This window comes from Oncorhynchus gorbuscha, linkage group LG10 (assembly GCF_021184085.1).
Source record: "Oncorhynchus gorbuscha isolate QuinsamMale2020 ecotype Even-year linkage group LG10, OgorEven_v1.0, whole genome shotgun sequence".
In the NCBI taxonomy this organism is placed as follows: domain Eukaryota; kingdom Metazoa; phylum Chordata; class Actinopteri; order Salmoniformes; family Salmonidae; genus Oncorhynchus; species Oncorhynchus gorbuscha.
This window is the reverse complement of record NC_060182.1, coordinates 73,213,496-73,238,281: the sequence shown is the minus strand read 5'-3', so window position 1 is coordinate 73,238,281 and position 24,786 is coordinate 73,213,496. Positions and strand designations below refer to the sequence as shown.

At 45.2% G+C, this 24,786-nt stretch overlaps 1 long non-coding RNA gene across 1 annotated transcript; it reads right to left on the bottom strand.

Moving 5' to 3' along the window:
* Nucleotides 1–17,030: 17,030 nt before the first annotated feature.
* Nucleotides 17,031–19,368, bottom strand: LOC124045284. The gene is made up of 4 exons (XR_006840823.1): nt 19,134–19,368; nt 18,326–18,407; nt 18,059–18,174; nt 17,031–17,942 (listed from the first exon to the last, which is right to left on the bottom strand). It is a non-coding gene; the product is annotated as an uncharacterized LOC124045284 (long non-coding RNA).
* Between the last annotated feature and the right edge of the window lie 5,418 nt (nt 19,369–24,786).

Below are 24,786 nucleotides of genomic sequence, written 5' to 3'. Positions count from 1 at the left end.
ATATATTTTAGAATAAGGCTGTATCCTAACAAAATAGGGAAAAAGTCAAGGCGTCTGAATATTTTCTGAAGGCACTGTATACCCATTGATTCATGAAGAATTGTCCAAGACTCCAGCCACCCTAGTCATAGACTGTTCTCTCCGCTACCGCATGGCAAGCGGTACCGGAGCGCCAAGTCTAGGTCCAAGATTCTTCTAAACAGCTTCTACCCCCAAGCCATAAGGCTCCTGAACACTAATCAAATGGCTTCCCAGACAAAATGCATTGCCCTCCCCCTTCTACGCTGCTGATACTCTGTTAATATAACCATGGAAAGAGGTCTAGAAATATGACTGAATTTAAACAGTGTAGTTATTCTCTCCACAGGGCAATCAAACAAGCGATTTGCCGGTACAAGGACAAGGTGGAGTCGCAATTCAACGGCTCAGACACAAGACGTATGTGGCAGGGTCTACAGGAAATCACGGACTACAAAAGCAAAAACAGTCATGTCACGGACACCGACGTCACGCTTCCAGACAAACTAAACACCTTCTTTGCCCACTTTGAGGATAATACAGTGCCATCGTCGCGGCTCGCTAACAAAGACTGTGTCACCCCCCTCTCCTTCTCCACTGCTGACATGAGTAAAACATTTAAACTTGTTAACCCTCGCAGGGCTGCTGGCCCAGACGGCATCCCTAGCCACGTCCTCAGAGCATGCGCAGACCAGCTGGCTGGTGTGTTTACGGATATATTCAATCGCTCCCTATCTCAGTCTGTTGTCCCCACATGCTTCAAGATGGCTACCATTGTTCCTGCACCCAAGAAGGCAAAGATAACTGAACTAAATGACTACATCCCCGTAGCACTTACTTCTGTCATCATGAAGTGCTCAAAGCGGTAGTCATTTAGTTCAGTTATCATGAAGTGCTTTGAGAAAAAAAATATATATAATAAAATAATACCTACTGTATGTAAGAATGCTGTTCATTGACTACAGCTCAGCATTCAACACCATAGTACCCTCCAAGCTCATCATCAAGCTGGAGGCCCTGGGTCCTGGACTTTCTGACGGGCCGCCCCCAGGTGGTGAAGGTAACAAAAAACATCTCCACTTCGCTGACCCTCAACACGGAGGCCCCGCAACGGTGTGTGCTAAGCCCTCTCCTGTACTCCCTGTTCACCCACGACTGCATGGGCATGCATGCCTCCAACTCAATCATCAAGTTTGCAGACGACATGACAGTAGTGGGCCTGATCACCAACAACGACGAGACAGCCTACAGGGAGGAGGTGAGGGCACTCGGAGAGTGGTGTCAGGAAAACGAACTCTCACTCAAAGTCAACAGCAGAGGGAGAAACGCCCTATCCACATCGAAGGGACAGCAATGGAGAAGGTGGAAAGTTCCTCGGCGTACACATCACATACAAACTGAAATGGTCCACCCACACAGACAGTGTGTTGAAGAAGGCGAAATAGCGCCTCTTCAACCTCAGGAGGCGGAAGAAATTTGTCTTGTCACCCAAAACCCTGACAAACTTTTACAGATGCACAATCGTGAGCATCCTGTCGAGCTGTATCACAGCCTGGTACGGCAACTACAACTCCCTCAACCGCAACGCTCTCCAGAGGGTAGTGAGGTCTGCGCGACGTATCACCGGGGGCAAACTACCTGCCCTCCATGACACCTACAGCACCCGATGTCACAGGAATGCCAAAAAGGACAATAACCACCTCAGCCACTGCCTTTTCACACTGCTGTCATCCAGAAGGTGAGGTCAGTACAGGTGCATCAAAGCTGGGACTGAGAGATTGAAAAACAGCTTCTATCTCAAGGCCATTAGACTGCTATACAGCAATCACTAACTCAGAGAGGCTGTTGCCTACATTGAGACCCAATCACTGGAAACTAATAAATGTATCACTAGTCACTTTCAACAACGCCACTTTAAAAATGTTATCTATCATATCTTACATTACTCGTATCACATGTATATACTGTTCTATACCATCTACTGCACCTTGCCTACGCCGCTCGGCCATTGCTCATCCATGTACTTATGTACATATTCTCATTCACCCCTTTAGATTTGTGTGTATTAGGTAGTTGTTGGGGAATTGTTAGATTACTTGTTAGGTATTACTGCAATGTCGAATCTAGAAGCACAAGCATTTCGCTACACTCGCATTAACATCTGCTAACCATGTGTTTGTGACCAATAACATTTGATTTGATATATCTATGCATAGTCACTTTAATAACTCTACCTACATGTACATATTATCTCAATTACCTCGACACCTGTGCCCCCGCATATTGACCCTGTACCGGTACCCCCTGTATATTGTTATGCTGGTGAATGAGGACCCAAAAGCGACTTAACGAAAACAGAGTCTTTATTCCAGTTTAAGACAAAAGAGATAATCCTGGATATTATCAAGGTGAAAACAAAACAGGAAAACTGAAATCCACTCGTCAGTAGAGAGGAATGACAGGAGACTCGACCACAGACTGCAGGTTGTTTCGGGAAGGCACCGGCCGTAGCTGACACTGACACCTGCTCACACGCAGCATCTGAAGAAGGTAAAACACGACAGGGCGTAACAAGGACACAGAACAGCGAACATCATACAAGGATCCGACAAGGACAGAAGCGGAAAACAGAGGGAGAAATAGGGGCTCTAATCAGAGGGCAAAATAGGGGACAGGTGTGAAAAGAGTAAATGAGGTAGTTAGGAGAATGAGGAACAGCTGGGAGCAGGAACGGAACGATAGAGAGAGAGAGCGAGAGAGGGAGAGAGGGAGGGGGAGAGAGGGATAGAAAGAGGGAAAGAACCTAATAAGACCAGCAGAGGGAAACGAATAGAAGGGAAGCACAGAGACAAGACATGATAACCAATGACAAAACATGACATATATAGCCCCGCTATTGTTATTTTACTGCTGCTCTTTAATTATTTGTTACTTTTATCTCTTACTTTTTTTTTAGGTATTTTGTTCAAACTTGTTGGTTAAGGGCTTGTAAGTAAGCATTTCACCGTAAGGTTGTATTTGGCGCATGTGACAAATACAATTTGATTTGAAGAACATAACTTATAAATGCCTCATTAGCTTAGTTCAACTGTTGTACTCCATCAGAACCCCAAAATTTAAGCTTGTTTAACTCACTCCAATGTTTTTAACATGGTTAACACTATACATTTAATATTGTGGATGATCAGTCCATGCAACCATAGCTCTCTCTATGAATTTGAGAGTGTTTACATTTCTCCAGCCCCATTCCTTAAGATTTTTAGTGAAACAGGGGCAGGTAGTAAGCTTTGTTACTGTTTCAATTAAGGATTCTAGCTTTAAGGGACATTTGAGTGAGCCAGTGTTATTATCGATGTTTGATCTTCTCTTTCACCATGGTGAAACACCTCTCATCTATCTACGGCTCAGTAACCAGGACAGTTAACTATTTATACTCCAACACGCCAGAGATCACCCTACCTCTCCCCCTCTCTTCATGCTGTCAGTCATTAACCCACCCTGGCCTACATGTCTATCAAAGCCATGGACACGCCCTTCCATGGTCACAAGTGTGGCATCATGTAGTAGGATCACTGCAAGACCACATGTTACAATAAAAAGGATTGTCAGAGCTCCAGAGGTGAGATAGTCCAAGAGCTAAATGCCCTTGTAATGTTTTATCACCTTTCTCTTAGTCATTAAGAGTCTCTCATTGTGATTGCTATCGCTAGTCTGTCCCAACAGTTGTCTCACTTGGTCCAACTAGGCTTAACCAAGAGAACCTGAAAATGTAGCTTGTACTATGGCTACATTGGCATAATTTAGTGATAATCAGTACTCACTTGAACCCTTTACCACCAAACCAGGGCTCATAAAGCCATTAGAGAGAGACACTGAGAACTGTGGCATACAACCCACAGAATAAACTATGATATAGGCCCTATTAAATGGACTGCCATTACAGAAAGAATGGGAGGAGGATAGAGAATAGACAACTTCATGTCCTCCTTAGGGCCTAACGTTCATTTCCTGGTCTCTTGTTTTGCCATTAATGGTTTAACAGGATCAGCTATCAGGCCTCATTAGTTATGATGGCTGTATATTCCCAGCTTAATGAGAGAGGCCTGGACTGGAGGATAAGACTGTTAGCCTCTCAGATGGTAGAGAACGTGAGGCTGGGCTATCTACGCAAACTCCTTTAGATACATTTCAAAGCGTTCCTGTGTAAAAAAAAGAGGGGGAAGCATTTTCATTGAGCGTGATGAGATTTTAAGCTGATACAGAACACATTAAGCATTGAAGCCTGGCAGCGGTCTGAGACCACAAGTGGATGTTCTACACTCCAGCAGCCCCCAGAAAACAGCAACTGATATAGTGTCTCCCAGACACAGCATTAAGCCCCTTCAGCATTAGCTCTGCTATTAAATTGTTATATGAGCTGGAAACAAGCCTGGGAGCCCCACAGATCAATGGTGTACATGAGGGGGTCAGTGAGCCTATGGAGGGGGAGCAGGCGGAAAAGAGAGGCTACACAGGATCACTGCCTTGGGCTGGGTATCTACTAACTCCCTTGCCTGTGTTTGGTTGACTGCTCTGTGTCACTCCATCAGTCAACTCCCTGAGACAAGATACAGGCATCACCGTAGCAGCAGTTGCCCGGGCGACCGACAGTCAAACCCAAGACTGTAGCCAACCAGGCCAATAACATCATTCCAATGAGAGACAACATAAATTACCACGTGGGACTTAATGGGAATTGTGGAAACAAGCGCACATGCTCTGAAAAACAGACACTCTGTCACTCACAAACAGGTGCAGAGTCAAACATGCACAGTTCTGTCTCTCTGGTGCACAGTTGTAGAAATGGAGGCCAAAAGGCAGGTCCATATTAGGACAGTCAGCATGCCTCATCGCTACTAGTCTCACTCTTCAGATGGGCCTGCTGCCTGCCTGCCACAGCTGAGATGTGTGGTCTGTTACAAAACAGAGAAAATACTAGAAATGACCTTTACTTTCTTCTTCAAATAACGTTTCAGGCTTAAAGTCACATTCTCTCTTCTCATACCATCTTTCACGGTGGTGGGGATGACAGCATTGCTGCTTATAGGATGGATGGGTCTGCACTGTATACCTCAAGGCACTTCACAGAGGCAAATATAATTATGTGATGTTCTCATTTCCCGCAAGGATTCCCATGGAGCTGAGGCAAGCAGGTTGTGTGGGAGATGACGCAAAATGGAGCAATGTTAATAAACTGTGCATGAATACAAATCCCAAGGTGAGCCAGTGATTCAATTCCAATGCATTTATTTAAACACCATTTAACATGTATTTTTGCTTCTTGTTCTGGGGGATTTGTGATAATGCCTATGATCATGGAGGAGTAAGTTATTACCAACAACACCCTCTTTCAAAGCCCCGTCAAAGCCATTCGTCTCCTCCCTGACTAAGGCCCTTCTCCCCCGATTGCTCAGTTTGGCCGGGCGGCCAACTCTAGGAAGATTCTTGGTTGTTCGAAACCTTTTTCATTTAAGAATGATGGAGACCACTGTGTTCTTGGGGACCTTCAATGCTTCAGAAATGTTTTGGTACCCTTCCCCAGATCTGTGTCGCACAATCCTGTCTCGGTGCTCTACGGACAATTTCTTTAGCCTCATGGCTTGGTTTTTGCTCTGACATGCACCGTCAACTGTGGGACCTTATATAGACAGATGTGTGCCTTTCCAAATCACGTCCAATCAATTGAATTTACCACAGGTGGACTCCAATCAAGTTGTGGAAACATCTCAAGGATCATCAATGGAAACAGGGTGGACCTGAGATCAATTTTGAGTCTCATATCAAAGGGTCTGAATACTTGTGTAAAATGTCTAAAAACCTGTTTTTACTTTGTCATTATGGGATATTATGTGTAGATTGATGAGGAAAAAATGAATTTAATACATTTTAGAATAAGGCTGTAACGTAACAAAATCTCAAGGGGTCTGAATACTTTCCGAATGCATAACTGTATAACTAGGAATAAAGTGACAGATAGTAAACAGTAGCAGCAGCGTATGTGATGAGTCAAAAAAAGTTAGTGCAAAAAGGGCGAATGCAGATAGTCTGGGTAGCTATTTGGTTAACTATTTAACTAACTATTCAGCATTATTATAGCTTCAGGGTAGGAACTGTTCAGGGTCCTGTTGGTTCCAGACTTGGTGCATCATATGCCATGCAGTAGCAGAGAGAACAGTCTATGACTTGGGTGGCTGGAATCTTTTGAACATTTTAGGGCCTTTCTCTGACACCGTCTCATATAGAGGTCCTGGACGGCAGGGAGCTCAGCCCCAGTGATGTACTGGGCCGTATGCACTACCCTCTCTAGTGCCTTGCGGTCGGATAGCAAGCAGTTGCCATACCAAGCGGTGATCCAGCCAGTCAAGATGCTCTCAATGGTGCAGCTGTAGAATTTGTTGACGATCTGAGGGCCCATGCCAAATCTTTTCAGCCTCTTGAGGGTGAAGAGGTGTTGACGTGCTCTCTTCATGACTGTGTTGGTGTGTTTGGACTGTTCTGACCAAAAAAATTAAGTTCTTAATCATTTGATCCGGAAAAAAAGTACTGGTTTATATCATTCCTGTCTGTTCCTTTTTTAACCTGTGAAATCAACAGATTTTTACATTTAGCCAATTAAATTACTTCACCAATCAGTGCAGATAGAGCAGTCAAGCTAGTTGTTTAGATGCATGATGGACAGACAAGTGTAGCCTATGGCGAAAGATGCAACGGAAATTTTGCGGGTGGGAAGAGAGCTAGAGAGGGTTCAGGAGGTGGCTTGAAGCGCTGGGCATCTTGTTATGACATGCATTATCTGAATTAGGTCCACAGAATTATACCTACGGAAAGAGGAGTGGCTGCTTTGAATGTCCTTTGAGCTAGCTAGCTAACAAGCTTTAGCTAACAAGCTTGTTTGTGCAGAGCAGCACCAGATTTAAAAATACTTCTTACCTTTTTGTATTTAATAAATCCAGCGTGAAACATGTTAAGCTACAACTCTACACAGGCGGGTGGCGGGGATGTTCCAGTACAGTAGTTGACAGTAATGTATCATAACGTTGGATGCCAACCGCCGATAAACCCCACAGAAGAAGAGGTGGGGCGATAACGGTAGTTGGCTAGCTGCAGTTGCAAACTATTGAAAAAAAAGAGCAGAATCTTGTTTCCTCCACCTCAACTAAACAGCTTCCACGGGCATGAGCACTGCTGACCGCTCCGCCTGGTATTCAACCTACCCAAATTCTCTGCAACCTCCACTGGCTTCCAGTCGAAGCTCACATCCAATACAAGACCATGTTACTTGCCTACAGAGCAACAAGAGGATCTGGCCTTCCCTACCTTCAGGCTATGCTCAAACCCTACACCCCAACCCAAGCATTCTGTTCTACCACCGCTGGTCTCTTGGCCCTCATACCCCTATGGGAGGGCAGCTCCTACTCAGCTCAGTCCAAGCTTTTCTCTGTCCTGGCACCACAATGGTGGAACCAGCTCCCCCCTGAAGCTAGGACAGAAAAGTCTCTGCCCATCTTCTGAAAACATCTGCAACCCTAAAGTAATAGCTATTTATTGAGGAAAAATGTACTTACTATGACTGTGATATGTGGTTGACCCACATAGCTATCTTAAGATGAATGCGCTAACTTTAAATCGCTCTGGATGAGAGCCTGTGCTAAATGACTAAAATGTAAAAATGAAAATCTTGCCCCCCTGCCTAGGCTTCTTTGAAAATGAGGGGGCTACCTAGTCCGCCACATTCTGTCTGAACAGCGCCTATATACCGCGTTATTGGCTGGCAGTAAATCACATGTTGCTGTTTGCTTTTTCAATTAGGATGAGGAAGTATAAAAGTGCTTCCCCACTTGGCAGTGTTTTTATGGAACTGGCAGCTGTTGAGGACAATGGTGTCAACATGAAGTTTCATAGTAAGTTCGTGGTAGTCACTAGGGGTGTGGCGGTCATTACATTTTGTCAGACGGTAATTGTCAAGACAATAACTGCAGATCTAACGGTAATTGACCGTTAATTAACATTAACACATTTAGCATCTCCTGGCTTCCACACCTTCCACACAATTTTTTATAAATTTTAAGGCAGAATGATGTGACTCAAAAAGTTGCATGAAAGGCATAAGCTCTGCTTTGTTTTTTTGTGCCGCCTGCACACACTTCACCAGTCTCTCATTCACAATTTGAATTCAAATTTCCCTTAGGCATCCCCTTTGTGTGGCCATAATGCCCCTAAAAAATCCATGCCTTTTATAATGGCCAGTGGCAGTTGTGCCCTTGGGCTGAATATTATAATTCCCTTCTCTTGGCTGCATGCTACGAAGAACCTCTCACTTACATAGCTCTCTAGGATATCTCAAGTCCATGTGTTGACACATGCCAGGTCAGAGAGGGCTTTCTTCCACCGCAAGACTAGTGGTTGCTCTCTGCTCCAACAGACACACTGACCTCAGGACAGTTTAGGGTGGCAGGCAGTAGGCCAGCAGGCTACTACTGTATGTGAATGTGTGTGGCCTGACTTTGTGTCTAATCTACACTTATAAAGTAGCTTCTCTCTTTCTCTCTCTTTTTCTTTCTTCTTTCCTCTCTCTCTCTCTCTCTCCCCTCTATCTTTGTCTCTATTCCCCTTGTATTTCTTAGTGTCTCATATGTTTTGCCTTTTGATCAATAAAAATCCCTTTTGCAATTATGTTAGCACAGCTGAAAACTGTTGCACTGATTTTTGAACCAATACAACTGGCCTTTAGACTCGGCCAGGATCCGCCAGAGCCGTCAGTCAGCCAGGATCTGCCAGAGCCGTCAGTCAGCCAGAAGCTGCCAGAGCCATCAACCAGCCTGAGCTATCTCTCAGTCCTGAGCTACCTCTCGGTCCTGAGCTACCCCTCGGTCATGAGCTACCCCTCGGTCATGAGCTACCTCTCAGTCATGAGCTGCCCTTCAGTCCGGAGGAGTTTCCTCAGTCATGAGGCACCCCTCAGTCATGAGGCACCCCTCAGTCCAGTGGGACCCTTTGTTAGGGTTCCTAGGCCAAGGTCGGCGGCGAGGGTCGCCACTCAAAGGACGCTAAGGATGTGGACAAAGACAATGGTGGAGTGGGGTCCACGTCCAGCGCCAGAGTCGCCACCGTGGACAGATGCCCACCCAGACCCTCCCCTATAGGTTTAGGTTGTGCGGTCGCACCTTGGGGGTGTGGGGGTACTGTTACGTTCTGACCATAGTTCTTTTGTGTTTTCCTTGTTTTAATGTTGGTCAGGACGTGAGCTGGGTGGGCATTCTATGTTGTGTGTCTAATTTGTGAGTTTCTATGTATGGCCTGATATGGTTCTCATTCAGAGGCAGGTGTTTGTCATTGTCTCTGATTGGGAATCATATTTAGGTTGCTTGTTTTGTGGAGAGGTTTGTGGGTGGATGTTTCCTGTCTTTGTGTTCTCTGCACCAGATAGGACTGTTTTGGGTTTTGCCACGTTTGTTGTTTTGTAATTGTGTTCATGTTTAGTTTCTCATATTAAAAAACTTGAACTCTAACCACGCCGCATTTTGGTCCTTCTCTCCTTCAACGGAAGAAAACCGTTACACCACTAATTCCCTCCAGCCATTACCACTAGCTGGTCCTCCCCAATTAAGGTGTTAACAACCTCCTGTGGTTTACAGTCACTTTTAACAATAAAAATCATTGTTTTCTGTAGTGTCTGTAGTGATGCCTCTGGCACTGATATGCAGTGCCTTAGACTGTTGCGCCACTAGGGAGCCCAAATCATTAATAATTTATGTTTCATACGTTCTAGAGGGACAAGTGGTGTACTTGGCGAGATACTCTGCGATATTCCGCTGGTCGTCTGAAAAACACTTAATGTTACCTCCCAACAGCTGTAGGTCAACAGGAACAGTGAGAAGGGTATGGCCGTGCCTGAAATATATAGAGGCGGATTTAGGTATAGGCGATGTGCAGCCGCCCAGGGCGGCATCTCGCTGGGGTGGCACGGGGTGCCCACAGCAAAAAAATTGGAATGGTGACATTTGCGTGATCGGTTTTCTATCGCTCATTTGCACGTCATGTCAATGATATCATGTCACCGTGTGGAACTGTGGGTCAATTAACCTTGTCGGAGTGGGCGCCCTGATTCTAGTTTGTGAGCTAGGCAGGCTACTTTCTGGGAAGGTCTCCCACTCAGAAGTATGAGATGGGGAGGGGGGCGGGGATAGGTTGACCTTAGGTCTCCCCACTGGAAGCCCGAGGTAGGGGGAGTGGGGGAATCTATCAAATAGCGCATCTCTAACTTTGTACAGTACTAATGCAATTAGTAAAATCAGTCACACTACTAAATGCTTGGGTGCCAAATCGACACACATTTTACATTTTTGTCTTTGTTACTTGTTTATTTACATATTTTTAAATGTTATGATAATTTATTTGTGTTATTCCAAATGTCTGAATAAAAATTACAGTTAGTGCAGAATGGTGCTTTATTTTAGGGGGTGGGGGCGTGGGGGGGGTCGCCCAGGTAGCCATACAAGCTAGAACCGCCACTGCATAGAGGGCATAATGTACTTAAGCAATAAGGCTCAAGGGGTTGTAATATATGGCCACAAACCCTTGACGTGCCTTATTGCTATTATAAACTGGTTACCAACTTAATTAGAGCAGTAAAAATACATGTTTTGTCATACCCATGGTCTGATATACCACGGCTGTCAGCCAATCAGCATTCACGGCTCTAATCACTCAGGTTATAATCAGAATTATAGAACATCTCCATCATGACCATGGGCGGTGAAAGTCTGAGACTGGCCTGGACCAGCCAATGATATCCTTGCTCTGGCCCAGGTCTTCGCCTGAGAGAGTTTTTGTGCAAGGGCTTGACAGTGCTCCTAGAAGGACTGAGGTCCTCAGGGTTCTCGGAGGTGCATTCCACTCGGGACCTGTTGACGCCACTTGAGCCATTTTCTGTGAGGTGCTCCAGCGAGGTGGCCACCGTTGCAGCTGTGCCCGGCCGTTGCCACCGCAGCAGGAATGACTACTGCCCCATTCTGAGAAGCATCTACACCTTTCTGTATCCAACTGTTCCCTGGGGAGGTGACTTTCCTCTGCCGAAGACTATCTGTTTTCTCCTCTTCTCCGCCTCTGTTGACAATACATTTCTCACTTTCACCCTGGAGATGGCTTATGCCATTGAGGTCCAAGTGACCTCGCTCCACTCCTCTAATCTCCACTGGGTTCCTAGAAAATGTCCCATGTACACCGCAGATCTGGTGAAACCGTGCTAGATGAATCGTGTCTTTGAGATTATTGCATAGTTGTACAAATTGCGTCATCATATATTTTGTTATGTTGATTCTGATGTAGAGCACTGTGTATTTACTATAAATTACCATTAACTAGCTAGTCAAGCAGCAGCTCATGCATCATGGCACCATTAACTAGTTAGTCAAGTAGTAGCTTGTGCATCATGGAAGTAACGTAACGTTAACTGCTCAGTTTAGCTGTATAGCCAGTTCCCAGAAAATAAACACTTTCAACAAGAGGAGCAAATAAATAAAAATAACAGGTTTTCCTGTCGAAGACAATAATAAGACCTGTTAAAACAATAGGTGATACGATACTGTACAAAACGCGGCAAATGCATTTTCCATGACAGAGGTTAGTTGTTGCTAGTTGTCCGTAGCTAGTTGTTTGAAACCAATGCAATCTGCTTCGCTATCTCAAGTAGCTAGCTATCTGGTTACTGACAGATCTATGAAGTGCTCGGGAACACAAAGGCATGGGTGACGCTCTCAAATTAAACGGGACTGTGTTTCTATTCGTGGTGCTGTGGACAAGCTTCACAATGTCTGAGTACCATAGAGAATGATAGAGGCCTCTAGTTAAGCAATAAGACCCGAGTGGGTGTGGTATATGGCCAATATACCACGGCTTCTTATATACAACGCAATGTGGAGTGCCTGGACACAGCCCTTATCTGTGGTAAATTGGTCATATACCACAAACCCCCGAGGTACGTTATTGCTATTATAGACTGGTTACCAATGTAATTTGAGCAGTAAAAATACATGTTTTGTTATACCTGTGGTATACTGATAGACCACTGCTGTCAGCCATTCAGCATTCAGGCTCGATCCACCCAGTTTATAATGGCCTTTTTGCATTGAACTGAGGACTTTGAGTGCTTCCAACATTTTAATGTAGTCAACGGGGTTGGGGAGGAACAGGTTACATGTAAGGGATTACAAAACAATGGCAACTGCAATCCGTTATGTAACCAGCAAAAATGTTGTAATCAGATTACAGATACTTTTGAAAAACTAGATGATTACTTCGAGGATTACTTTTAAATTCAGAAAAGATGTTTGCGAAAATAAATCTTTGACACTTCTATGTTTTCTCATTGATATTCAAATCAGCATTGAAAAAAGGCACAAGTTTAAGTGTGTTCCACTTGAGCGAGTCTGACCACAAGTCAGAGACCACTATGATGACACACCAAATGTGTTTGATCAATCAAGGCAAAAGAGCGACAATAGGCTTTTGTAGGCTACAGTCCAAGGTATGTCTTCCAATACTGCGATTGCTGTCGGCATCCAAAGACTATTCAACTTGAATAAACGCTTGGAGGTGGATGACAGTAGTGGTGTAGTCTACGAAGATACGGATATCACTTATTATTGATATCTACTGTACATAGCGCATTGATGTGAATCACACTGCTGCTCTCTCATTTAGCTATTTGCGCCTTACGGATGGATTGTGGTTGTTGTGGATAGCTGTTCACAAATCTAAAAGTGTATTTGAACCCAATAATGGTTGAATTCAAGAAGTTTAAGCTGCCTATCAATCATTGTTTTTGAAGCCAGTGGACAGCTAGTGAAAAATGCACTCTTGCAACAGCTGCATAGTGCGGATCCCAGCCTATGGAATAAAAGTGGGGCTTTTACTGCTCAATCTAATTCATGCTGATAAAATAAATGAATACATAGGCCTACTGGAAAACATGCTCAAACTCACACACTTTTGTTAGACTTAGTTGTAGTTGCTACTGCTACATCCATTTTTGGACTTACAGTGGGGCAAAAAAGTATTTAGTCTGCCACCAATTGTGCATGTTCTCCCACTTAAAAAGATGAGAGAGGCAATTTTCATCATAGGTACACTTCAACTATGACAGACAAAATGAAAAGAAAAATCCAGAAAATCACATTGTAGGATTTTTAATGAATTAATTTGCAAATTATGGTGGAAAATAAGTATTTGGTCAATAACAAAAGTTTATCTCAATACTTTGTTATATAACCTTTGTTGGCAATGACAGAGGTCAAACGTTTTCTGTAAGTCTTCACAAGGTTTTCACACACTGTTGCTGGTATTTTGGCCCATTCCTCCATGCAGATCTCCTCTAGAGCAGTGATGTTTTGGGGCTGTTGCTGGGCAACACAGACTTTCAACTCCCTCCAAAGATTTTCTATGGGGTTGAGATCTGGAGACAGGCTAGGCCACTCCAGGACCTTGAAATGCTTCTTACGAAGCCACTCCTTCGTTGCCCGGGCTGTGTGTTGGGGATCATTGTCATGCTGAAAGACCCAGCCACGTTTCATCTTCAATGCCCTTGCTGATGGAAGGAGGTTTTCACTCAAAATCTCATAATACATTCCTTTACACGGATCAGTCGTCCTGGTCCCTTTGCAGAAAAACAGCCCCAAAGCATGATGTTTCCACCCCCATGCTTCACAGTAGGTATGGTGTTCTTTGGATGCTACTCAGCATTCTTTGTCCTCCAAACACGACGAGTTGAGTTTTTATCAAAAAGTTATATTTTGGTTTCATCTGACATTCTCCCAATCTTCTTCTGGATCATCCAAATGCTCTCTAGCAAACTTCAGACGGGCCTGGACATGTATTGGCTTAAGCAGGGGAATATGTCTGGCACTGCAGGATTTGAGTCCCTGGCGGCGTAGTGTGTGGATGGTAGGCTTTGTTACTTTGGTCCCAGCTCTCTGCAGGTCATTCACTAGGTCCCCCCGTGTGGTTCTGGGATTTTTGCTCACCGTTCTTGTGATCATTTTGACCCTACGGGGTTAGATCTTGCGTGGAGCCCCAGATCGAGGGAGATTATCAGTGGTCTTGTATGTCTTCCATTTCCTAATAATTGCTCCCACAGTTGATTTCTTCAAACCAAGCTGCTTACCTATTGCAGATTCAGTCTTCGCAGCCTGGTGCAGGTCTACAATTTTGTTTCTGGTGTCCTTTGACAGCTCTTTGGTCTTGGCCATAGTGGAGTTTGGAGTGTGACTGTTTGAGGTTGTGGACAGGTGTCTTTTATACTGATAACAAGTTCAAACAGGTGCCATTAATACAGGTAATGAGTGGAGGACAGAGGAGCCTCTTAAAGAAGAAGTTACAGGTCTTTGAGAGCAAGAAATATTGCTTGTTTGTAGGAGACCAAATACTTATTTTCCACCATAATTTGCAAATAAATTCATAAAAAATCCTACAATGTGATTTTCTGGATTATTTTTCTTCATTTTGTCTGTCATAGTTGAAGTGTACCTATGATGAAAATTACAGGCCTCTCATCTTTTTAAGTGAGAGAACTTGCACAATTGGTGGCTGACTAAATACTTTTTTGCCCCACTGTATACAGTGCCTTGCGAAAGTATTCGGACCCCTTGAACTTTGCGACCTTTTGCCACATTTCAGGCTTCAAACATAAAGATATAAAACTGTATTTTTTTGTTAACAACAAGTAGGACACAATCATGAAGTGGAACGACATTTATTGGATATTTCAAACTTTTTTAACAAATCAAAGACTGAAAAATTGGGCGTGCAAAATTATTCAGCCCCCTTAAGTTAATACTTTGGAGCGCCAGCTTTTGCTGCGATTACAGCTGTAAGTCGCTTGGGGTATGTCTCTATCAGTTTTGCACATCGAGAGACTGACATTTTTTCCCATTCCTCCTTGCAAAACAGCTCGAGCTCAGTGAGGTTGGATGGAGAGCATTTGTGAACAGCAGTTTTCAGTTCTTTCCACAGATTCTCGATTGGATTCAGGTCTGGACTTTGACTTGGCCATTCTAACACCTGGATATGTTTATTTTTGAACCATTCCATTGTAGATTTTGCTTTATATTTTGGATCATTGTCTTGTTGGAAGACAAATCTCCGTCCCAGTCTCAGGTCTTTTGCAGACTCCATCAGGGTTTCTTCCAGAATGGTCCTGTATTTGGCTCCATCCATCTTCCCATCAATTTTAACCATCTTCCCTGTCCCTGCTGAAGAAAAGCAGGCCCAAACCATGATGCTGCCACCACCATGTTTGACAGTGGGGATGGTAGGTTCAGGGTGATGAGCTGTGTTGCTTTTACGCCAAACATAACATTTTGCATTGTTGCCAAAAAATTTAATTTTGGTTTCATCTGACCAGAGTACCTTCTTCCACATGTTTGGTGTGCCTCCCAGGTGGCTTGTGGCAAACTTTAAACAACACTTTTTATGGATATCTTTAAGAAATGGCTTTCTTCTTGCCACTCTTCCATAAAGTCCAGATTTGTGCAATATACGACTGATTGTTGTCCTATGGACAGAGTCTCCCACCTCAGCTGTAGATCTCTGCAGTTCATCCAGAGTGATCATGGGCCTCTTGGCTGCATCTCTGATCAGTATTCTCCTTGTATGAGCTGAAAGTTTAGAGGGACGGCCAGGTCTTGGTAGATTTGCAGTGGTCTGATACTCCTTCCATTTCAATATTATCGCTTGCACAGTGCTCCTTGGGATGTTTAAAGCTTGGGAAATCTTTTTGTATCCAAATCCGGCTTTAAACTTCTCCGCAACAGTATCTCGGACCTGCCTGGTGTGTTCCTTGTTCTTCATAATGCTCTCTGCGCTTTTAACGGACCTCTGAGACTATCACAGTGCAGGTGCATTTATACGGAGACTTGATTACACACAGGTGGATTGTATTTATCATCATTAGTCATTTAGGTCAACATTGGATCATTCAGAGATCCTCACTGAACTTCTGGAGAGAGTTTGCTGCACTGAAAGTAAAGGGGCTGAATCATTTTGCACGCCCAATTTTTCAGTTTTTGATTTGTTAAAAAAGTTTGAAATATCCAATAAATGTCATTCCACTTCATGATTGTGTCCCACTTGTTGTTGATTCTTCACAAAAAAATACAGTTTTATATCTTTATGTTTAAAGCCTGAAATGTGGCAAAAGGTCGCAAAGTTCAAGGGTGTTATGCTGGTGAATGAGGACCCAAAAGCGACTTAACAGAAACAGAGTCTTTATTCCAGTCTTTAACAAAAACGATAATCCTGGAATATCTCAGGTAAAGTCAAAACAGGAAAACTGAAATCCTCTAGTCAGTAGAGGGGAATAACTGGAGATGCGACCACAGACTGCAGGTCGCTTCGGGAAGGCGCAGGCCGTAGCTGAACTAGACACCTGCTCACACGCAGCATCTGAAGAAGGCAAAAACACGACGGAACAAGAACACAGCACAGCAAACATCAAACAGGGATCCGACAAGGACAGAAGCGGAAAACAGAGGGAGAAATAGGGACTCTAATCAGAGGGCAAAATAGGGGACAGGTGTGAAAGAGTAAATGAGGTAGTTAGGAGAATGAGGAACAGCTGGGAGCAGGAATGGAACGATAGAGAGAGAGAGCGAGAGAGGGAGAGAGGGAGGGGGAGAGAGAGGGATAGAAAGAGGGAAAGAACCTAATAAGACCAGCAGAGGGAAACGAATAGAAGGGGAAGCACAGGGACAAGACATGATAATCAATGACAAAACATGACAAAGGGGGCCGAATACTTTCGCAAGGCACTGTATATATATATATATATATATATATATATATATATAGTAACAGTCAAAAGTTTAGACACACCTACTCATTCAAGGGTTTTTCTTTATTTTTACTATGTTCTACATTGTAGAATAGTAGTAAAGACATCAACACTATGAAATAACACATAGGAAATCATGTACTGTAGTAACCAAAAACAAATCAAAATATATTTTATATTTGAGATTCTTCAAAGTAGCCACCCTTTGTCGGCATGAGAGAAGAAGCTGGTTGAGAGAAGGACAGGTTCATTGTAAATGCCCGGAATGGAATAAACGGAACTATATCAAGCACATCAAACGTATGGAAACCACGTTTGACTCTGTTCCATATTCCATTCCAGCCATTACAACGAGACAGTCCTCCTCCAACCTCCACTGTTCAAAATTGAGATTGCCTAAATGGCTCTACCCATGCTGTCAGAGACACTGATTCGGACTCTTGCTCCGTTGACCCTGTCAGAAATCACACATAAGAAGCTGTAGTCTCCCATTTTGCATGTAGATAGCATCAGACTGCAAGATGCAGAATGCAGCTCTGACTGAATAGGGGGTTTTGTCCCCCAACCACTCCCTGCCAATTACTTCGATGTGCATAGTTCATCTCAAGTACTACCCGTACTTTGGCAGCAATTCACTGAGTCACCCATTATCATCCAGTTTATAGAGCAGAACTTGTGCCCTGTGGCAAGGGGAGATGCTGGGACATGTGCCCAGGCCATAGAGGCACGTGTAGGAGGGGTAGGCCACCAGGTGGTAGTGGGGTATCTCCTTCAGTCCAAAGGACTGAGAGCAGCAGTCTGCCACCACCACCTTCACACGCTTCCTGTCTGGGTAGAGCAGCCGCTGGCTGCCTGGGCCCCTATCACAGGTCCCCTGCCTCTCTTCATCTTCTTCTTCCTCCCCCGTCTCACCCTCCTCCTCCTCATGGTGGATCTTTCTCAGCAGGTTGTTGATGAGCACTGAGCGTCGCAGGTAGGCTTCAGGGTCCTCTAAGAATCTCAGCTTCTCCAATGAGAGTTGGAGGATGCAGCTGCGGTCCTCCTGACATATCAGGTGCTAAGGAAACAGAGGTCATGGTTATGAGACAGAAATCTAAGTCACATTTAAAGTGTCACGTCATAGGACAACAAATTGATGTCTGAACATGTAAACACAAACAAAGCAGTTCCTACTTTTGATAAACAACCATGTAGGTCTCCATGTAAATCCTCCTCTTCCGCATATTTCCTTTTGAAGTAGGCAACTTTCGACGTTGTTGAATAGTTGAATCTCTCTTAGAGGGAATCGACTGCTTGAAGCACAATAAGGAAAATTTAAATTACAACCTTGATACATCTCTCCCTTTCAACACATTGGCAAGGACAGATTATGTGGTTAGTGGAGTGACACAGAATTATCTAACAGCCCCAGCAGGAGTGGTCATATCCACGGTACATTACCTGATAGTAACAGCCCAGAGCCACAAATCCTCCTGATTGCTTGGGCTGCTCTCTGAGCCACACACATTGCTTTCAGGGGCCTCTAGTGGAGGAGAATGATAGATAAGGAGATAATTAGAGAGGTAGGAATAGAGACCCGAGAGAGACACCTGTTTTATTAAAAAGTCACACACAGAACATTTATTTGTATCTGTATTCCATAACTGTAAAACATGGACTAGATATGCTGCAACATTTTAAAATGTGGGCTATCTTTTCTTATATTTATTTTCACTGCATAGCTTATTTGTAATGGCCAGATTCAAAATATTACTTTTTTCAGCATGTGCTTTGTAGGCAGAGCTGCATTTTATATTGCCATTGCCATCATCCCACACAAGGCTATTTATGAAGAAATTGGGTTGAGTATGTGCTTAGGGAGTCAGTGTGCGCGTGTGTGGTATGTGTGTGTGTGACAAAGAGAGATAGAGAACAGAGAGAGTTTCGGATATTGCACTAATTTGTGAATTTCCAGCTGAATGACACCTGCTATAAAACACATTTTACTCCCTCTGCAGTTAGGCATAGTGGGACTGTATTCCTATTCAAGATATCAAAAAATATATATCTGTAACACAAATAATGCATTCACCTGATTGGATGTGAGTCAAAAAATGTGTTTTTGACTGACTGATCTGATGATGATACTGATAATGCATGTCTTTAATGTTAATTATTTTATTCAGTTTATCTTATTGGAATCTCAGCTATTTGTGAGAATAACCCACACATTTGATCAAATATATCCTACATTCATTTATAAAATTACCTTATGATGTGAATCTTCAACAGTTCATAAAGCACTTCAAGCAAATCCGCAGTCCTTTCAGATGTAGGCAGCCTATGAAGTAATCAGTTCTTCTGAATCTGTCCAATGTGTGATCATCCGTTGCTGCGACATTTACTGTCTGTCTCAATTATCCCAGCTACAAGCTTTGCCTGAAGTTTGCACTTCACACGCAGTCACTGTAGCTTCATTTTAATACTCCCTTCAGAGTACCCAACACTTGGGATCTTAAAATATAATTTTCTGTGAAACAAGCAACAACACCATACCCTCTGCAACCTCATTGGTCCTCACAAAAGCAGATGTTTCTGTTGCTAGGAGATTCACTAGGCAATGATGACGCTTCATCATCAGGCTCCATTACTCTCGCATTGTGCTTCTTGGTTTCTCACTCTCTCTCTCTCCCTGGGTGTATGGGCAACCTATTGACTGGATGAATAATTATTTGATGTTTGATTTAAAAGTAGGCCTAACCTTTCTATTGTAGCCTATGGCTGCTATTATAGCCCAGATATGAGACATAAACAGTAGTGGCCTATTAAACTTGGCTTTTGTACAAAACATAGAACTCTTTTTTCCCCCCTAAACCCTGGAATTAACTAAATCAAGCATCCGCGGGATTTCATTGATCTCATCCAAAAACCACCATATTGTATTCTTAATCTTGTCTAATCCTGCCTCTGTGAGCTTGATGATTTCCATAGTGTTCTTGTCATGTTTTGTCATTGATTATCATGTCTTGTCCCTGTGCTTCCCCTTCTATTCGTTTCCCTCTGCTGGTCTTATTAGGTTCTTTCCCTCTTTCTATCCCTCTCTCTCCCCCTCCCTCTCTCACTCTCCCGCTCTCTCTTCTCTCTATCGTTCCGTTCCTGCTCCCAGCTGTTCCTATTCCCCTAATCAATCATTTAGTCTTCCCACACCTGTTCCCGATCCTTTTCCCTGATTAGAGTCCCTATTTCTCTCCTTGTTTTCCGTTCCTGCCCTGTCGGATCCTTGTCTAGAATTCACCGTGCTGTGTTTGTGTATCGCCCTGTCGTGTCGTGTTTCCCTCAGATGCTGCGTGGTGAGCAGGTGTCTGAGTCTGTTTGGTTCAAGTGCCTTCCCGAGGCAACCGGCTGTTCAAGATCGAGTCTCCAGTCGGCTCTCGTCATTTCGAGTGAAAGTTGTGTTTTTTGATTGTATTTTACTTTACTGGATTAAAGACTCTGTTTTCGCCAAGTCGCTTTTGGGTCCTCATTTACCTGCATGACAGAAGGATCCGACCAAGGAATGGACCCAGCGACTACAGACGCTCGTAACACTGCCGTCGAGATCCAAGGAGCCATGCTCGGCAGACACGAGCAGGAATTGTCTGCTGCTCGCCATGCCGTGGAGAACCTGGCCGCTCAGGTTTCCGACCTCTCTGGACAGTTCCAGAGTCTTCGTCTCGTGCCACCTGTTACTTCCTGGCCTGCCGAGCCTCCAGAACCTAGGGTTAATAACCCACCTTGCTACTCCGGGCAGCCCACTGAGTGCCGCTCCTTTCTCACCCAGTGTGAGATTGTGTTCTCTCTCCAACCCAACACATACTCTAGAGAGAGAGCTCGGGTTGCTTACGTCATTTCACTCCTTACTGGCCGGGCTCGAGAGTGGGGCACAGCTATCTGGGAGGCAAGGGCTGATTGCTCTAACAAATACCAGAACTTTAAAGAGGAGATGATTCGGGTTTTTGACCGTTCAGTTTTTGGTAGGGAGGCTTCTAGGGCCCTGGCTTCCCTATGCCAAGGTGATCGATCCATAACGGATTACTCTATTGAGTTTCGCACTCTTGCTGCCTCTAGTGAGTGGAACGAGCCGGCGCTGCTCGCTCGTTTTCTGGAGGGACTCCACGCAGTGGTTAAGGATGAGATTCTCTCCCGGGAGGTTCCTTCAGATGTGGACTCTTTGATTGCTATCGCCATCCGCATAGAACGACGGGTAGATCTTCGTCACCGGGCTCGTGGAAGAGAGCTCGCATCAACGGTGTTTCCCTGCTCCGCATCGCAACCATCTCCCTCCTCTGGCTCAGAGACTGAGCCCATGCAGCTGGGAGGGATTCGCATCTCGACTAAGGAGAGGGAACGGAGGATCACCAGCCGCCTGTGCCTCTATTGCGGAGTTGCTGGACATTTTGTTAATTCATGTCCAGTAAAAGCCAGAGCTCATCAGTAAGCGGAGGGCTACAGGTGAGCGCAACTACTCAAGTCTCTCCATCAAAATCCTGTACTACTTTGTCGGTCCATCTACGCTGGACCGGTTCGGGTGCTACATGCAGTGCCTTGATAGACTCTGGGGCTGAGGGTTGTTTCATGGACAAAGCATGGGTTCGGAAACATGACATTCCTTTCAGAGAGTTAGAGAAGCCTACGCCCATGTTCGCCTTAGATGGTAGTCATCTTCCCAGTATCAGATTTGAGACACTACCTTTAACCCTCACAGTATCTGGTAACCACAGTGAGACTATTTCTTTTTTGATTTTTCGTTCACCTTTTACACCTGTTGTTTTGGGTCATCCCTGGCTAGTATGTCATAATCCTTCTATTAATTGGTCTAGTAATTCTATCCTATCCTGGAACGTTTCTTGTCATGTGAAGTGTTTAATGTCTGCCATCCCTCCCGTTTCTTCTGTCCCTACTTCTCAGGAGGAACCTGGCGATTTGACAGGAGTGCCGGAGGAATATCATGATCTGCGCACGGTCTTCAGTCGGTCCCGAGCCAACTCCCTTCCTCCTCACCGGTCGTATGATTGTAGTATTGATCTCCTTCCGGGGACCACTCCTCCTCGGGGTAGACTATACTCTCTGTCGGCTCCCGAACGTAAGGCTCTCGAGGATTATTTATCTGTTTCTCTTGACGCCGGTACCATAGTGCCTTCTTCCTCTCCGGCCGGGGCGGGGTTCTTTTTTGTTAAGAAGAAGGACGGTACTCTGCGCCCCTGCGTGGATTATCGAGGGCTGAATGACATAACGGTTAAGAATCGTTATCCGCTTCCCCTTATGTCATCAGCCTTCGAGATTCTGCAGGGAGCCAGGTGCTTTACTAAGTTGGACCTTCGTAACGCTTACCATCTCGTGCGCATCAGAGAGGGGGACGAGTGGAAAACGGCGTTTAACACTCCGTTAGGGCATTTTGAGTACCGGGTTCTGCCGTTTGGTCTCGCCAATGCGCCAGCTGTTTTTCAGGCATTAGTTAATGATGTTCTGAGAGACATGCTGAACATCTTTGTTTTTGTCTATCTTGACGATATCCTGATTTTTTCACCGTCACTCGAGATTCATGTTCAGCACGTTCGACGTGTTCTACAGCGCCTTTTAGAGAATTGTCTCTACGTAAAGGCTGAGAAGTGCTCTTTTCATGTCTCCTCCGTTACTTTTCTCGGTTCCGTTATTTCAGCTGAAGGCATTCAGATGGATTCCGCTAAGGTCCAAGCTGTCAGTGATTGGCCCGTTCCAAGGTCACGTGTCGAGTTGCAGCGCTTTTTAGGTTTCGCTAATTTCTATCGGCGTTTCATTCGTAATTTCGGTCAAGTTGCTGCCCCTCTCACAGCTCTTACTTCTGTCAAGACGTGTTTTAAGTGGTCCAGTTCCGCCCAGGGAGCTTTTGATCTTCTAAAAGAACGTTTTACGTCCGCTCCTATCCTCGTTACTCCTGACGTCACTAGACAATTCATTGTCGAGGTTGACGCTTCAGAGGTAGGCGTGGGAGCCATTCTATCCCAGCGCTTCCAGTCTGACGATAAGGTTCATCCTTGCGCTTATTTTTCTCATCGCCTGTCGCCATCTGAGCGCAACTATGATGTGGGTAACCGTGAACTGCTCGCCATCCGCTTAGCCCTAGGCGAATGGCGACAGTGGTTGGAGGGGCGACCGTTCCTTTTGTCGTTTGGACAGACCATAAGAACCTTGAGTACATCCGTTCTGCCAAACGACTTAATGCCCGTCAAGCTCGTTGGGCGTTGTTTTTCGCTCGTTTCGAGTTTGTGATTTCTTACCGTCCGGGTAGCAAGAACACCAAGCCTGATGCCTTATCCCGTCTGTTTAGTTCTTCTGTGGCTTCTACTGATCCCGAGGGGATTCTTCCTTATGGGCGTGTTGTCGGGTTGACAGTCTGGGGAATTGAAAGACAGGTTAAGCAAGCACTCACGCACACTGCGTCGCCGCGCGCTTGTCCTAGTAACCTCCTTTTCGTTCCTGTTTCCACTCGTCTGGCTGTTCTTCAGTGGGCTCACTCTGCCAAGTTAGCTGGTCATCCCGGTGTTCGAGGCACTCTTGCGTCTATTCGCCAGCGCTTTTGGTGGCCGACTCAGGAGCGTGACACGCGCCGTTTCGTGGCTGCTTGTTCGGACTGCGCGCAGACTAAGTCGGGTAACTCTCCTCCTGCCGGTCGTCTCAGACCGCTCCCCATTCCTTCTCGACCATGGTCTCACATCGCCCTAGACTTCATTACCGGTCTGCCTTTGTCTGCGGGGAAGACTGTGATTCTTACGGTTGTCGATAGGTTCTCTAAGGCGGCACATTTCATTCCCCTCGCTAAACTTCCTTCCGCTAAGGAGACGGCACAAATCATTATCGAGAATGTGTTCAGAATTCATGGCCTCCCGTTAGACGCCGTTTCAGACAGAGGCCCGCAATTCACGTCACAGTTTTGGAGGGAGTTCTGTCGTTTGATTGGTGCGTCCGTCAGTCTCTCTTCCGGGTTTCATCCCCAGTCTAACGGTCAAGCAGAGAGGGCCAATCAGACGATTGGTCGCATACTACGCAGCCTTTCTTTCAGAAACCCTGCGTCTTGGGCAGAACAGCTCCCTGGGCAGAATACGCTCACAACTCGCTTCCTTCGTCTGCTACCGGGTTATCTCCGTTTCAGAGTAGTCTGGGTTACCAGCCTCCTCTGTTCTCATCCCAGCTTGCCGAGTCCAGCGTTCCCTCCGCTCAAGCGTTTGTCCAACGTTGTGAGCGCACCTGGAGGAGGGTGAGGTCTGCACTTTGCCGTTACAGGGCACAGACTGTGAGAGCCGCCAATAAACGCAGGATTAAGAGTCCAAGGTATTGTTGCGGCCAGAGAGTGTGGCTTTCCACTCGCAACCTTCCTCTTACGACAGCTTCTCGTAAGTTAACTCCGCGGTTCATTGGTCCGTTCCGTGTCTCCCAGGTCGTCAATCCTGTCGCTGTGCGACTGCTTCTTCCGCGACATCTTCGTCGCGTCCATCCTGTCTTCCATGTCTCCTGTGTCAAGCCCTTTCTTCGCACCCCCGTTCGTCTTCCCTCCCCCTCCCGTCCTTGTCGAGAGCGCACCTATTTACAAGGTACATAAGATCATGGACATGCGTTCTCGGGGACGGGGTCACCAATACTTAGTGGATTGGGAGGGTTACGGTCCTGAGGAGAGGAGTTGGGTTCCGTCTCGGGACGTGCTGGACCGTTCACTCATTGATGATTTCCTCCGTTGCCGCCAGGATTCCTCCTCGAGTGCGCCAGGAGGCGCTCGGTGAGTGGGGGTACTGTCATGTTTTGTCATTGATTATCATGTCTTGTCCCTGTGCTTCCCCTTCTATTCGTTTCCCTCTGCTGGTCTTATTAGGTTCTTTCCCTCTTTCTATCCCTCTCTCTCCCCCTCCCTC